Source organism: Cornus florida, unplaced genomic scaffold (genome assembly GCF_030987335.1).
Source record: "Cornus florida cultivar Cherokee Brave unplaced genomic scaffold, ASM3098733v1 CherokeeBrave_3.0.0_Hap2_Chr03, whole genome shotgun sequence".
Classification (NCBI taxonomy): Eukaryota; Viridiplantae; Streptophyta; class Magnoliopsida; order Cornales; family Cornaceae; genus Cornus; species Cornus florida.
The window spans coordinates 52,961,011-52,972,696 of NW_026775573.1; the positions used below are offsets into that span (position 1 = coordinate 52,961,011).

An 11,686-nucleotide genomic window follows, 5' to 3' on the forward strand; every position below is an offset into this window, starting at 1 on the left:
AAAAGTGATTTATGGGTGAAGGTTGCTTAATTTATGGGTCTTTGACTGTATCTAGATCGTGGCTTTGATTACTCAAAGTCGTCTAATCACGTTTCTTTTTTCTTTCCTAAATCTAGAGATTCTTCACGTTGGTTAATGACATGTTATAAACTTAGTACATGAACTGAATTCATTTATCAAAATATCTATAGGGGCTGATTGAAAAATGCTACATCAATGTACCTTATTGATGTTTCAATATACGCTTATGTTCATTTCTTGAAAGCTAAAGGCTTATAATAGACATACAATTATAATTGAAAGTTTCACATGGTTGATTGTTCGATAACTATAAAGTCAATGGATCCGATTGGCTCTTTAATTTGACCCCAATTCACACTTGCCCACAAATTTATAGATGATAATTGAATCTGCATCTCCAATTTTGCATTGGGTTTCAGACAAGCTCTTTCTTGCATTGTAGTTGATGTATTTTCTGTACAACATAGAAATTGTGAGTAATCAATTAGCTTCTCTCTTCTTTGTGAGCACTTCAGACAAGCAAGGCAAATAGTTTTTATGATTTGGTTGATCTTATTGTTTGTTTTTGTTCAGGAAAGATGTTGGTCAATGGTTGTGGTGAAGGACAAAAGGAACCTTCTGATTCTATAATAATACCATTTTGTTGTTCAAGGGAATGAAACTTGTATTGTAATCAATGACGGAAAATTCAAAAACATAAAAATACAGTTCATAAATCATTAATAAATTGAAATGAAAAAAGAGAGAGAGAGAGAGAGAGAGGAACAGAAATGATATACATGAGATAAAAAGAATAATTTTAGATTTTCTTAATTAACTAATAAAAATATATTGAATGTAAAGCACATACTCTTTGTTATGATCAGTTTAAAATTTTTATTGAACAGTGCTTGAGATTCGTATTGGTACTATGAGAACATAACAAGCATACCCCATTTCTTGGAACAATTTCAGCTTTGAATGTAAATAGTTTAAGTTGGATGGTAATGGTTAGAATGAAGCCATCAAGTAGTACTAATTAACGAGGCGTTATTACAAGAAAACACACACACACACAATCAATCACTCTGGGTAGGCCTCAATGATGGACTGCAAAGCTGGAATTTTGATGAGCTTGTACCTCCCAAACCCCCCTCCTTCTAATACCCTTTTCCATTCAGCCTCAGTCCTCTCCTTCCCACCCGAGAAATGCGCAAGCATCACTACATCAAATGCCATCCCTGTCTTGTCAAATTGGCCTTCGCCCTCTGCTTGCAATACTATATCAACACTAATAACCTTCCCTGTTTCCTTTGGTATCGCGCTCCGGCAGTTTTTCAATATTTTGATACAATCTTCGTCACTCCAGTCGTGCATAATCCACTGCGCGCATTGGAAAATACATAATCAAACCACATATGAACAAAAATACTTGCATGTATAAAACCCATGATATGTGTGGATTAATTAATTATGCTTTGGGAGAGTGTTTACTTACCTTCATGAAAATTGCATCTGCTTTAGTAATGGCCTTAAACATGTCACCTCCAATATGGGCTACACCAGGATGAATTGGTGCACGTGTCATAAATAAGTTTTAAAAAAGTCAAACTATTAAATAATAAAAGCGTATATTATACATCAAAATTAAATAAGTCAAAATAATTTTATAGATGACACGTGTCATCATCCTATCAACTTAAGAAACCTATAAATAGAGGCTTGGAAGAAGAAAGAAGTAACACAAATTCGGTCCAAAAATCTAGAGACTCAGAAATCCAGAAGGTCCAGAAAGGACAAACCTGAAGTCAAAGAACACCAAACACATCCAATCTTCACCGAGCACATCCAAAGTCGTGCCGTTCTTCACCAAATTCAACAAATCCTCTCTGAATACGAAGAACAACAAGTACATCAAATCGTGCCGTTCTTCATCTAAATTCTACGGTGATTCAAGATCAAACTCGTGCAGCTCTTGAATCCAACCAACCAAAAAGGAGATTGAAACAGAGGACCTTTCTTTTTGTAACGAATATCTCATAGGATTGTACTCCATCTTTATACATTAATAAAAATCTATTTGCTCCCAATTTTGTTTCTTATTTGTAGATTTCAAAATTTGTGTGTACAGCAGTACCACCTTATGTCACGCATTGACTGAGGAAATGCAAAGGGGCTGCTAGCAATGGATGGTTTCACATTAGCACCAAAGACGCTAGACTTAACTCGGCATCACGTAGGAGCCATCTAGAGGAATGAGTGAGACCGTAGAGTCTCTCCGCCATCAAGCTGGGGACTAATTACGTCAAAGAGTTTCATGTGGACTAAGAAATTCATGATGCGTGTGAGGTAGTGAATGTCTAGAGATGGGGAGCCGATGTCATTGGCAATTTGGGGCAAAGTGATGGGACAATTGTGGGAGGCTATTATGTCTGCAATGCCAAGTTCTACAGCCCAGTTCAAAGCCATGGATTTTACAGAGCTATATATGTACTGCCTTATTTCTCCTTGGTCTTGCAGCATATCGTCTGCATCTATTTGGTTTTGATTTTCCATTCTCTCTCTGCGCTTTTGTGTGTTTTGCTCTCGTTGAGCTGTGAATATGTGTCTGCGTCCAAGATATTAAATAAGCAAATAAAATAAGGAATAATTACACTGACTTCCCATAAGATTTCGACCACCTACACTGACATTCTCTTTAATTTGTCAAATTACAATGACCTCCCCTATCAGAGCTATCGAATGGATTGCATTAACAGCTCTATCAAAATTACTTTTTTGCCCTTATTATTTTATATTGTATTTTATTATAAATACAATGAATTTGAAAAGATTAAAAAGCCCAAAGTTTTTCTTTACTCTCTTTCCACTCTCTCTAACCTTTTGCAGACCCATCTTTGGGACAAGAAGAGAGCCCATTTTAGTTTGAGAGAGGATGGTTGCGGGTCTGCAACAAGAGTGTCAAACTATGCCATTGCCTCTTCAAAAGCTTGTTTAGCCAAATGGCAAGTCTGCATGTTCAACAAACAAAATAAATCATCAAGTATTATAATAGTAGAGACAGAAAGTGTTTATGTCTTCTCTCTCCTCTTATCGGATGAGACTCAAACTCGTTGTCGTCCTCATCGTTGGAGGCGGCAGCATTTGAGACCAGCAGAGTCTCCGATTAGAAATTAAGTGAACCTTAAGAGAAAATCATAAGAAAAAAATAAATTCATCTTCCTCTTCTCTCTGTTTCTATGGTACTGTGGGAAGGAAAAAGGAGAAGTGAATCACACGAATTCACTGCTGCCTCTCTTGAGCTCCGATTCCAGAGAGAGAGTTGCCATCTCTGGTTTTAGGCAAGTAATGGGTTTGCATCTCTCGTGGTTGGCCACCGAATTGTAGAAGTGGATGATAGAGTTAGAGATAGAACAGGGGTTTGGGGCTGTTGGTTGCAATCGTAAATTTTTTGGGGGATAATAATAGTATTTTGATTCATTATAAAAAAAAAATGGACAGAGTATTAAGCCCAGTTATTTTAGTGCATGCTATATTCTACTTTCAACACAATCATTATTTGAGTAATGAAATCTAATTATTCATGAATTAGAACGAAAATTCCACCACCAAACATCATAATGAAAACCTAATTTGCAAAGCAATGATTCCACCTTTTCAAGAAGTGTTCTGATTCCACCATCAAACATCATAACTAAAACAAAATTTTTAATTTCAAGATTCATGGTAAGCCACATAGCTGTATTATGCTCAACTGAGGAAAGAGAGTGTAGACAGATAGATAGGGGAAAGAGAATAATAATTATAGGGGTATTTTTGACATTTTAATTGTTTTATTTACATGGCTTGCAAGGGTAGAATGGGAATTTGTTAATTAAAAATTGCTGACATCATCTTTTTTCTGTTAGTAACAGTATTTTCAGTTAATGGAAAAGAGGTCCAAGTTATCAATATACAAACCTCGAGGGAGGTCAATGTTATTTGACAAATAAGAGGGCAAATAATGTTGACCAAACCTTAAGAGAGGTCAGTGTAATTATCTCATAAAAAAATGTTGATAGCAAAAGTAAGAAGAAAGAATAAAAAAAAATAGAGGAATGCTCTCAAAAGTTCTCTCTCGTGAGAAAGTTATGAGTCCTTCATATTTAATCACTGAAATAATTTTTTGAGATATGTAAAAATTCAAATGTGTTTAATAAAATTTTTTAATTTTTTGGTTAAATTGAAGAGTTTACAATGAGAGAGTTCTGTTTATGTGTGTGTGTGTGTGTGTGTGTGTGTGTGTGTGTGAATGAGCAATACTATGAGTAATTGAGCACTCCATTAACTATTGCAGCAATGACGTTGTCAAATTTTTAGCCCACAAAATTTTTTATTTTTTTTACAGGTAATTTTGGTCAAGTCAAAAAAAAAAAAAAATTATTATTAGCATTAGCCCAAAAAAAAAAAAAATGATAATGCTTAGCTACTCACCGGTGAGTAGCCACACCGTACTCACTCCTATGTGTTCCAATACAAAAATAACATATTAGCTTTAATAACAAAATCCATAAAATATTAAAAAAACATATATATAAGTCAGATTGTCCCATTTTAATTGAGTAATCACTCTTTCTCTTTTTTCTCGAGTTAACATTTTTGGTGATTTCATATTGTCTAAAAATAATTATTTAAAAATAAATAAATAAAATATATTTCTATTAAATAGATAATCAAGTTAACCTTTGTTCTTTATATATATATATATGCTAAAAGAGAGATGAAAAATATGGTACAACATTCAGACCTTTCCTCTAAACTGAGCAAAGACAACTAGATCTCATCATTCTTAATTACTTTATCCACATAGAGAGAAAAAGGCCTCATGACTATACAAAGGAAGCATCTGCATATGGTGTTGCTACGGTGGTTAGCAGCGGCTGTTGGGATTTATATGCCCTGGCATAGCAAATTCCTATCTGGATTATAGTGACATATGTTCCTGACATATCTGAAATATTTATGATTTATATAATTGGTGAATTCAATGTATTATGTTTCGATTCACTATGAAATTGATAGTGTCCATGTAATTACAAGAAATATTTATATATATGTATGTGATGGCAATCAATGCATGATATATAAATAGTAATTATAAATTGTTCATAGTCGGTAATTATGGATGGACTCATAATTAATTAAGATTTGAACTGGATCCGCGTTAGGTTGAGATAGATTGCGAGAGCCGTCGTATGCAATTACTCCCTATCACCGTCATGGCACTTGACTCTTAAGCATGAAAAAAGTATAAACTCTTTTATTAATTAATAATTACTTTGATTTGTTCGGCGGATTCTTCGGGATCCTTAGACCGACACTTCGGGTAGTTATGTAATTAATAGTTAGAGGGTTATATTTTCAATATTTGCATCATTGCTACTTGTATTTATTTTGTATTGATTATGGTTGATCACAAAGTAAATTCGAAGGCCTTCGTATGATTTTAGACAAAATGATTTATTATATATTTATTTATTAAATTATTATTTTTGTCAAACAAATGTTTTATTGTGATCGAGCCAGAAATAATCAAAGGTACCAAAATAAATATATTAATTAAGTAGTCGGATTGATGGCATTATTTATCCGATAACTAATTATGCATAGAAGGGTCAAAGTGCAACATTGACTTAGAGGTTATTTATTATTTAATTGGAGTTCAATTAATTTCTTTTAGTGGAGTAGAAATTGATTTATGAATTAATTTAGTTGGGTCCATGGATCGGGCCAATCATTAATTCATTGTAGCCAATAAAATAATAGGCCCAATGGATTCTCACTCATAGCCCAACTTGATATTGGAATCATATTAGATTTGAGACATATGAATTAGAGATTGAGAAGGATTAGTTGTTTCCTTTTCTTTACCTTTATGTTGCCTATAAATATACAAGGTCTATGTATATTTTAGGGGTGATTTTTATGAGAAGGAAAAAGGAATAAATTTTCTCTCTCTAGAAAATTAGGGTTTATGTTCTCATCTAATGGAGGCTCCCACAAGCCTAGTTTTCCAAGGTCATTCATGGAGGCTTATGAGTGATTCCTAAAGGCAAAACAATTACCAAGAAGATGGAGATCCAAGAAGAAGGCATCTTGCTAAGGGATCTACAATAAGTGAGAACATTCACTTTAGAGGAAAGTTTTAAAGGTTTACTCAGACCTTTGATGTAAGTATTCAATCCATTAATTGAATGATACATCATATTTTTATTTTTGCATAAAACTTGTCTCTATGTGATGAATCAAGATCTATGAATCAAAATCCCTCGAAAAGTTTTTAAAACTTGCACGTTTCCCAACAGCGGCAGCATTAGCAACAGAAGCATCTTAAGCAATTTGATCTGATTGTGAAAAATATTATGGGAACGTAAGCATTCTGGAAAGAGGAGGGCGTGGGTTTGGGAATCTAAGAGAGAAAAAAGAGAGAAAGGGTGATTACCCACGGGTTGATCCGACTTTCTTCTTCTTCTTCTTTTTTTAAGTATTTTATTGATTTTATTATTAAAATTAATGTGTTATTTTTTTATTGAAACACATAAGGGATGAATAAGATGTGACTATTTACTGGTGAGTAGTTAAGCATTATCTCGAAAAAAATATCATAAAATTAAAAATTAATGAGTGCGTTTTTGTGGGTGGACAATCACTAGCTTCATTCTTCATTTACGAATCAAGAATCATAAATAATTGGAAAGAAAGTACGATAACACAAGGTGTTGATCTATATGAATTGTAGTTATTGCATATGCAGGAGTGAAAATGAGGGCTATCGAGATAGAAATTAATGAGTGCGCTTTTGTGGGTGAACAATCACTAGCTTCATTCTTCATTTATGAATCAAGAATCATAAATAATTGGAAAGAAAGTACGATAGTACAAGGTGTTGATCTATATGAATTGTAGTTATTGCATATGCAGGAGTGAAAATGAGGGCTATCGGGATAGAAATCAATTAGTGCGATTTTGTGGGTGGACAATCACTAGCTTCATTCTTCATTTATGAATCAAGAATCATAAATAATTGGAAAGAAAGTACGATAGTACAAGGTGTTGATCTATATGAATTGTAGTTATTGCATATGCAGGAGTGAAAATGAGGGCTATCGGGATAGAAATTAATGAGTGCGATTTTGTGGGTAGACAATCACTAGCTTCATTCATCATTTATGAATCAAGAATCATAAATAATTGGAAAGAAAGTACGATAGTACAAGGTGTGGATCTATATGAATTGCAGTTATATATTGCATATGCAGGAGTGAAAATGAGGGCTATCGGGATAGAAATTAATGAATGCGATTTTGTGAGTGGACAATCACTAGCTTCATTCTTCATTTATGAATCAAGAATCATAAATAATTAGAAAGAAAGTAAGATAGTACAAGGTGTTGATCTATATGAATTGTAGTTATATTGCATATGTAGGAGTGAAAATGAGGGCTATCGAGATAGAAATTAATGAGTGCGTTTTTGTGGGTGAACAATCACTAGCTTCATTCTTCAGTTATGAATCATAAATAATTGGAAAGAAAGTACGATAGTACAAGGTTAAAGGAAAGACAGATCTGATCTTGAATCTTAACATACTGATCAACCAAGGAGTTTATCTGCTGTATGAAGCAGCTTCATCATTATCTCTCCCCTTAGTCGAGTTATTCCTCCACCATAGGGCTCTGGCTGATGTCCAATGCAGTGCAATTGACTCGGAACATAATGGGTTGCTCCCACTGCATGTAGCACTTGAGAGAGTGAGGTAGAACTTAGTTATCATACCATGGTGGAATCTTTTTTCCTAATTGTATCCTTTTGTTTCACTTCTAATCTTTCATTTTCATTCTCTATGTAGATATGATGAACATCTCGCCCAGTGGACTCCTAGAAAATCCATTTTTAAGTTGATCATCACGCTTTGCCTTCCGAAAATGGTTTGTTCTTCACCAAGAATCTGTTATGTGTGCGTTCATGTACATATCAATTTTGAAAGGGTTGCTTACTCTTGAATTGTTTGCTTTACACCTGTGGCAGAAAGAAGCGTTGGAGACTAATAGGTTACTTTAGTATAGTACTGAGGAGTTCAAGGAGGTAGTTCGTTATTTTGCCAAGGGCGGCAAACTCATTGAGCTGGCTGTTCTTTTAATGGTAGCTCGGGAAATAGTTATGGATCCACTCGATTGTCAGAATATCACTCCTTCACAAAAATGGGATGCATAGCATTAAAGCAATGCATCCAGTTTGAACTTGCTGTACTAATTAATTATGAGTACATATTATAGTACATAAATCAAGAATCATATAAAATCCTTCCATGGAAATTTAAATCATTTTGAGTCGTTTAATATAATATATATATAAATATATATACACTTTCAAATTTTTTTTTGTTTTAGTGGGTAGTGACATACAAATGTATATAGTATACAAAAATTTTGTGCAACAATATTAAGAATAATTTCTTAATTTTTAAGACACATTTAATAATTGGCTAGCTATTATTTGAGTCTCTTGTTAAATTCTCAATGTCATATCACTATTTGTGATAAGTATTGTGTTATCTGAGTGGTTCGGTTGCTTCATGTGTTCTAATCTTCACATTTTTCTATCCGTATAACCAGGGCGGGACCAGTATTTTATTTCAGAGGGGACAATGCACTTATTGAAGAACAAAAAATCAACAAATATGACAAATATAATTTTTTTTTATTTCAGAGGGGACAATGCACTTATTGAAGAACAAAAAATCAACAAATATGACAAATATAATTTTTTTTATTTTAAATTAAAAGGTAAACAAGGAAAAAAATAGTTGTAAAATAATATGCTAAATAAGTGGTAAAAAAAACATAATCAAAATATTAATTAATAATATTTTAATTAAATACAATCACAAATGTCATTAATAAAAAGAAAGAAGTGGAAAACATAGAAAAATACATAATTATACATAAGTGAAAAAAGAAAAATTTGGAAAATGAAAGAACAATTAGAAAAGGAAAAATATATGGTATACTTAAGGAATGGGGATATATGTAACACCTTTTTTAAAAAATAAATAAATAAATAAAAATTAGAAGAATTTGAAAATTTTAGGGGGGCACCATTTAAAATTACCATATATATATAGCAAATAAATATACATGTATAGTAGTATGTTAGAGCAAGGGCAGGGGACACGTGCCCTTTTTAGGCCCTAATTGACTCCGCCCCTACCGATAACCCCTATTTCTTAACATTCTTGTCATACTTTTAGAAAGAAAAGAAAATTTTTATTAGAGACGTTTTGGGAGTGGTATACATAATGTTTAATAGAAGACAAAAATTTGTGCAATTAAAAAATAAAAAATTATTCAATTTTTTTTTTTTTTTTTTTGGTTTAGAAAGGTTGAACTCCAACGTCTCTAATAAATTAATTACAATTATATAATCTAATCAAATTAAAAAAAAAGGGACTTTTACAATAAAGTGGTCTTAGTGTAGGTATATTACCCATAGCCAAACGTAGTTTACATATTTACAAGTACATGAACTAAGTTCTATTTTAGCCCTTTATTAAGCAGAATTTATATTTTCACCCCTAAGAATTTAATTTATGCACAATTTACCCAAAGAACAACTTGTTCAAGTATTAGAATTTTGTCAAACAGCACTTAGGAACTGCCACATAACTCTAGAATTAGAAGACACAACACGTAATCTACAAAGAAGAATTGAAAAACTCAGATCTAGAATTATATTAATACAAGATATTTTAAAAGCTAGACGTCAACGATTTTAGTTTATGAATAGACTTGACTTTAATAATTTAAATACTTCTATAAAACGATTAGGAGAAAATTTAGATTATATTAAAGAACAAGTAATATAGAATTCTAGTCCAAATAATTTAGATAACAAGATAATATTAGTCGCAATTAAAGATATCAATAGTGATATTAAGAATATTGCTGAAAACCAAAAAATAATCCTAGACTCTTTAAAATCCCTTAAAACCGATATCCAAAAATTATTACAATAGTTTTATGAGCACCAGTAGTCCTAAATATTTAACCGCGTTAGCTGAACTTTACAAAATTGATAAAGAATTTATAAGATTTACTAGCTTTAAGACAGATGTACAGTCAACTAATATACATATTAGACAAAATAACTTTTTAATTCAGTTATTACTCCAGTTATCTGATAAAGTTAATAAACTTGAAGAGAAATTAGAAGTAATACAAGAAAGTATTCCCAGAGAATCTTCAAAAGAATTATCTGAATTATCAGATAAAATAAAAGAAATAAAATTGTCAGTCAATAACCAATCCTCTCCTACAACAGCCAAGCGTATAAATTTATTACAACTTCAACCTCATAAGCAAATACCACAATGGCCATTATCCTTAGAAAAGCCAAAGAAATAATGAGAGTAGAAGATTTATATGATAATGAACATGATGCTAAAAAATATATAGAACAAGGAATGAAGAAGGTAAAAAATAAAATTAATCTTTATTCTAATAATTTATTAAATTTTCAGAATAAGATATATAATCATTTTAGCCAAAGAAAAATAAGTGCAATTAACAATCAAGTAATTTTAGACCTTATAACACCCGAAGCATGCCAAGAACTAAATAATAATAATTTAGAACTTATGCATGTAGGTGTCATAATGATAGGATTAGTAAGATTAAACAGAGCAGAAATCGGAACTAGAGCGCTTGCTTATATTTTATGATGACCGATGGAATAATCATCAACAAGCACAAATAGCCAGCACCAAAATAGACTTAGCCGACAATGCCACAATAGTAGGATGTATTCCCAATTATATAATGATTACTAGAGAATTCAATAAACATATTAAGATAAGTAGATCTATAAAAGGATATAATATGACCGAACAATTTGAAAATCTATTGGCTAATACTTTATTCATAGGAAAGACAGTTAATCAGTATAACTTAAAGTTTAAAGCCCAATTTAGTGAAATAGTTAAACCTTTTAGCAGCAAATATGTCCAGATGATAGAAGCCAGAAAAGTAAGCAGTATTACCCATGAAGGAACAGAATGGAAATTACCTAAACTTACTACTACACCTAAAAAGATTTCCGAAAATAATATGATACATGTTTCAAATAGCGGAGATGCTAGCATAAGGTTTAGTAATTATAAAAGACAAGACAATTTAGTTGATGATACTCAAGAAGACTTTTTAACTACACTAATAGAGATCGAATCTCCAGAAGAAATAAATGTCCTTTATGATAGATTAGAAGACGAAATTCTAGATAAAATAATGTACGATTTTGATAATATAGAATTAGAATCATTGCAAGACAAGTATCCAGAACCTAAATACCAACTTATCGAGAGTATTTATTTAGAACAAGAAAATAATGATGATATTAAGAAAAATATTATAAGTGTCGGATTTGAATCCTTCTATATAGCATTAGAATTAAACACAGTAAAAGAAGAGTTATATATAATAGAGCATAGAGAAGGAAAAGCACCAGAAGCATTAGAATCTCACTCAATCGACCAAGAAATGAGTGACCAAAGAAAGACTAACACCTCAGGTAGTAATACCTTAAGTGATGACTTTACTACTGGACAAAGATTAAATCCCTCACGAGAAACTTATGTAGAAAATAGAAATAT

The 11,686-nt window shown here is 32.0% G+C and overlaps 1 pseudogene; it reads right to left on the reverse strand.

Moving 5' to 3' along the window:
* Positions 1 to 1,083: 1,083 nt before the first annotated feature.
* Positions 1,084 to 2,523, reverse strand: LOC132301610 ((R,S)-reticuline 7-O-methyltransferase-like; annotated as a pseudogene).
* Positions 2,524 to 11,686: the final 9,163 nt, after the last annotated feature.